Raw genomic sequence first — 6,079 nt, forward strand, 5'->3', positions numbered from 1 at the left:
GGGAAACAATGAATCATATTATTCTTTCATCATCATTGATGATGGCAACGACATGCTAATTTTCATAGTATTTTCAGGTTAACATGACCTAGTCAGGCAGGTATCCATGTTACTATTGACATGGGCACTGTACCCCCAGAAGCCCAGGTGTATTATTATCAGGGAAACTCCCTTGCCTTTGCATCCTAGAAACATCCAATGACCCCCCCCCCCCCAGGGTCCTGAGATGTTTATCATCTTTGATAGTTCTCTAGATTTAAGATGGACAAACAGATGAATCTTTATACCTCCAGACAGACCCTAGTAAGATGACTACCCTGCCCCACCAAATGCCTGAGGGACTAACACTATATAGGTCATGTCCACACCATGACGTAGCATCTGTTGTAAAGAGTATAAAAGCACCAGAACTGATGTTCTCTGGAGGACAGCTTTTCCATCCTCATGAGGAACAGCCTTTCCATCCATGCTGTCCTCCCAGGACCTGCTCCCCATCTTGCTGTTCCACCTTGCTATCCTCCTGGCCATTCTCAACATTTACTTTCTAAATTAATAAATTTCTCTTACAAGTTTTGGAGTCTTACATTCTTGCAAAAGGTATCCTTCCCAAACCTTTGGAGTGCACATCTGAACCTCATAACACTATCACCCTTGTAAACATGGAATCCAGAAACCCCAAACTTATAGCCTAGTAAGATCTGATGAACCCCAAATTTTAGGACTAGCTTGTAAATTGGAGACCCCAAAATGTTTACTTGTTCCCAGTTACCAGGAGAATCCACCCAGAAGGGAATCTCTGACTAGCAGTTTCAGGCTGAATAATAGATACTAATGTAAATGATAATCCCAGTTAGGTGGGGCAGAGCAGATGCTGAATCCTCTTTGTTTTAGGTAGTCTTCCTCTTTGTATCAGAGACCCTGAAGCCAAGACCAACACCTGGGCAGGGACCACCCTTTTTAGTATCCACTGTAAACAGCCCCTTCCCATAGACCCTCCCCTCTGGCTATGGTTTCTTTGCCTAATTTTATACTGTCAGAATAGTTTGATCCACTCCGGTTTCCTTGTTGCCATGGTAATGTCAATCATCTTTGCCTGCCTCTGGATTCCACAAATGGTATACAAGTCCCCTAAATTATTTTGTCCTTTGGAGTTTTCATCAAGAAAACTATTCCTAGGGGATTCTGATGTGAGGATTTGTAGCACAAAGCTCTGAGAGGAGGCCTAAATACAGCACTCACACTTACTCCTTAATTAAAAAGTAGTTTTCTGTATTTTTTTTTCAGCTTAATATCACTTATAGACTGCATTGTAACTGTCAACTAGAAAAAACGCTGAACTATTAAATAGTTAAAATCACTCTTTAATCAAGGGAAAAGGGGTTAGGGCTACTAAGTTGTAACAACAGAGCTGCTCCCCCTGACTGCACTAGTCTGGCCGCCCTGGTCACTGACCCCTTGGGGTGCCATTGACTCAGGATGGACTCCGAGGAACAAAAGACTGGGGAACCTAAATACCATTCTAGATGACCTGGGGGTTTAGGATTAGAGGGACAGTTGATTGACTTTACAATGGTAAGAAAGGAAAAGGAGGAGTTCCAGACAGGAATAACAGTGAGGGGCTGATGCACTACAATGGACACAAAAGGGAAAGCCTCAGCCCAGGGCTGGGCTGCCTTGGTAATGGACCTTAGCCTAAGGGGAGAAACCATAGGGACAAAGGAGATACTTAATATTGGATGGAATTAGCTGTCCCCACCCAAACTACCAGGATGTCCATTGTCTGGTGAAGAGGGACCTTCCCTCAGGGGAAAACCTCTCCTGTGACAAGTGTTATAGTGAAAATCACCTTTAAAGATTGTTATAAAATTAATTTATGGTCGCCAAGGTATTTACTTGTGAAATTCCTAAAATGAAACACTCAAGTCAGAACGGAGTTTATGGTGGTTTAATCACAACGGAAGTAAGAAAAGGAGAGGGAGAGAAGGAGAAAGGAGGAAAGGGAACTTTAGGTTAACTCAACCTTCTGGCAGAGAGCCAGAGGGAGTTTAGGCCTGAAGGACAAGGTAGAGAAGAGAATCAGTCCTTGACTCATGTGAACTTGGCCCATCTGAAAGAAAGTTGTCTGCGGGCCTCCTCTCTGCTCTAGCTCCTAGCATGAACTGGTGCCTAGCCCTGTCCACAGGAAGTGAGTGGATTCCAGAGGCTGTTCCCTACCTCACTTCCTGTGCCTCACAAGTGAATGGTGGCTCTAGCTTGGCTAGGACAGCCCAGGTGGGCAGTCAGTTATTTCTGATTTGTCATCGACTACCACATGCCCCTGTAGTGTGCGTGTGCACAATTTTGGGTGCCAGACCAAGCAAGATGGAGATATAAAAAAAAAAATCACACAAAGTCAAAACCTGGGGTTTCTACCTTTAAACTAACTAAACTGGGGATTTCTATATTTCTATGTTGACATAATCCATGACATAAGAGTTCTCTTTATCTGAATCGTTGCCTAAATGTTTTGTACATTTTGGGGCAAAATTTCCAGATTTTCCTTCATATCCTTCTATAAAAAAACCTGAATAAACACTGTTGGGAAATAAATGTCTGTCCTCTGCTGAGGCGGTAATCCCTAGGCAACTTGCCCTTTTAGGTTCTGCTTCATTCAGGGAGAGGAAGAGGTTGGAAGAAATTCAGGGTCACTGAAGATCAATAATTTTAAGAATGTAATTGTGAATTTGGGGGGAAATACTTTAATTCCTGCTATTTATTTCATTCTTGCTATTTGTGCATTGAGAATCTTAAGAACCTATTCCTAAAAATTATGCAGGATGATCTTTTCTACTTGGACAATGGGATAACCACATATAGCCCACTGAATCCCTTAATTATGGGACATTGTGAAAGACTTAATTGAAAACTAACAATAAAAAAGTGACTCACTGGGAATGCCTTTAACGATTGAATTACAGGTTCATAAATCAAACTGGCAAACTTCTCTGATCCAGGCACTTATAAAGATTAAGAAAGTAAGAAAAATCAGATTCCTTTGGGATTCCAGGGCACTTCTTCACAATAGAGGCCTGGCATACCAGGGCTTCATAGTGTTATGGGGTTCAGATGTGTACCCCTGGAGTTCGGGAAGGATACCTTTTGCAAGAATGCAAGACTCCAAAACTTAGCTTAAAAACAAAGAGAAATTTATTAATTTAGAAAGTAATGTTGAGAATGGCCAGGAGGATAGCAAGGTGGGACAGCAAGATGGGGAGCAGGTCCTGGGAGGACAGCATGGATGGAAAAGCTGTCCTCCAAAGGACATCAGTTCTGGGGCTTTTATACTCTTTACAACAGATGCTATGTCATTTGGTGGGGTGGGATGGTCATCTGACTGGGTCTGCCTGGAGGCATAAAGATTCATCTCTTTGTCCATCTTAAATCTAGAGGACTATCAAAGAGGGTAAAAATCTCAGGACCCTGGGTGGGGTCATTGGGTGTTTCTAAATTCAGAGTCAGGAGGAGGCAAAGCAAAGGAGTTTCCCTGATAATAGTTCGCCCGGGTTTCTGGGGTACAGTGCCCATGTCAATAGTAGAAATGCTGACTCAGTGACTGGGTTAGCAGTCTATGAGTCTGCTGTTTTATTCAGAAGATTTAGAGGAATGCTATTGTTGACTGGAAAAAACCAGAACTATTAAATAGTCAAAATCACTCTTTAATCAAGGAAAAGGGGTTCAGCGCAATAGTAGGCCTTGTCAACTAGAAAAAACACAGAACTATTAAATAGTCAAGACACCCTGGTCACCAGCCCCAGGGAGTGCCACCGACTCAGGATGGACTCCGAGGAACAAAAGAACTTGGGGAACCTATATACCACTCTAGGTGACCTGGGGGCTTTAGGATTAGAGGGACAGTTGATTGACTTTACAATGGTGAGAAAGGAAAATGAAGAGTTCCAGACAGGAATAATAGTGAGGGGCTGATGCCCTACAATGGACACAAAAGGGAAAGACTCAGCCTAGGGCTGGGTCACCTTGGTTATGGACCTTAGCCTAGGGGAGAGAAACCATTGGGACAAAAGGGATGTTCAATATTGGATGGGATTAGCTGTTCCCACCCAAACTACCAGGAAGTTCACTGTCTGGTGAAGAGGGACCTTCCCTCAGGGGGGAACCTCTCCTGTGACAAGGTCAAAACCTGGGGTTTCTACACCCAAACTAAATAAACTGGGGATCTCTATATTTCCATGTTGACAGCCTCAACACAGAGCTGCACACCACATGACTGCAGAGTCTGAGGATTGAACTCTAGCCACTCTGGTCACTGACCCCTGCGAATGCCAACCACGCTAGACTGGACAATTCCAGAAAACAAAAGAATTTGGGGAACCTATTTACTATTTGGGAAATCCATGGGCAGGGAAAGATGATGGACAGTTGCTATAGCTACAAAGGAAATGGGAGTGCTCAACCTATCCTGACAGGATACAATCAAGCTTGGGAAAGGAATCATAGCTAGAGGATGGGGTCAAAGGGAAGGGGCTGCTTGGGATGAATACTAAAGGATGGTTCCGGCCCTTCTAGGGGAAAGGTCTCGGATACAATAAGGGAGACTACCTAAAACAAAGAGGGTCCTTAGCATATGCTTAGACCCACTCAACTAGGATTGTCATTCACCTGAGGGTCCTGCATTCATTCTGAAACTGCTAGCCTGGGATTCCCTCTAGGGTGGACTCCCACAGAAATCTGGAACAAGTACAACCTTTGGGGTCTCCAACCTACAAGCGAGTCCTGAAACCTGGGGTTCACCAGATCCCACAAGTTTGGGGTTTCTATATTCATGTACATGGAATCTAGAAACCCCAAGTTGGTAGCAACTTGAGATCTGGAGACCCCCAAGTCTGACCCCAAAGGAGATTCCAAACTCACTAGTTTCAGATTAACAATAGACCTTGGAGTACTTGGGTGATCCCAAGTTAGGTAGGGCTAGCAGACCTAATCAGGTGTTAAATACCTTTTTTGTCATGCTAGTATCTCCCATTGTATCAAAGGCCTCACCCTAGTAGTCCAGCCTTAGGCTAGACTCTTCCTTTCCTATCCCTTGTAAAACTTCTGCCTCTCCCTGATAATCTAGTCCTGGACTTCTTATTTCCTCATAGCCATTTTAAAGCCAAATCAACCATACTTCCCTGTAGTTCCCCAAAAGATATACAAGATCCCTATGTCCTAGTGTTCTTCAGAGAATCATCTCTGGTCATTCCCTTTTTCTGGACAGATTTTTCTATCAGCTGGACTGCCAAAGGTCACAGGCTAGAAGGTATCCCTCTGACTATCTTTTGCTATTTTATAAAAGGAGTGAAGTGGGACACTTCACAAATGAGTTCAAACACCTAGAATATTGATTATTGAAACCATAATTTATTAATAAATGAAATAAAGAATCTACCAGCTGGGGCAGAGTTCCCCAATGGAAAACTGCGTTGGTTTGACATTAAAGACCAGATTATATACATTGCAGAGTTCTTATCTAACAAACAAACCTTAACTCAGGAATCTGGGGTCTGAGATGGGGGGGGGGGACAATTCTTAAATTTATGATGGGGCTGTGTTTATCTTCACTTAGTCAAATATTAGTTCACTGACCCTTTGATATTCCTAAAATTTCTCTTTTGTCTTTTGCCACCCAAACTAAGCAGAAAGCATTTTGTTATCTGCCCCAAACATCTTGTCCTTCTGGAAGGAAGGAGAAACCAGGTCTGTCCCCTAAAAATGCGGACAGGGGTAATTTTTCCATCTTTGGTCTTTCTGGGGCTACTTCAGGAGGAAACAGGACAAGAAAAAAAATATTGAGTGAATTGACCAACTTCAGCTAGAAAGTGACAGAACTAGGATTTGAGTATAGATACCAGCTTCATCTTATTATTTACAATTATTATTATTGACATGGGCACCTTACCCCAGAAACCCAGGCCAACTATTATCAAGGAAAATCCATTGCCCTTGCATCCTTGTGACTCTTAACCTAGAGACACTCAATGACCCCACCCAGGGTCCTGAGATGTTTGCCCTCTTTTGTCCTCTAGATTTAAGGTGGACAAAG

The sequence above is a fragment of the Monodelphis domestica genome, chromosome 4, assembly GCF_027887165.1.
Source record: "Monodelphis domestica isolate mMonDom1 chromosome 4, mMonDom1.pri, whole genome shotgun sequence".
In the NCBI taxonomy this organism is placed as follows: Eukaryota; Metazoa; Chordata; class Mammalia; order Didelphimorphia; family Didelphidae; genus Monodelphis; species Monodelphis domestica.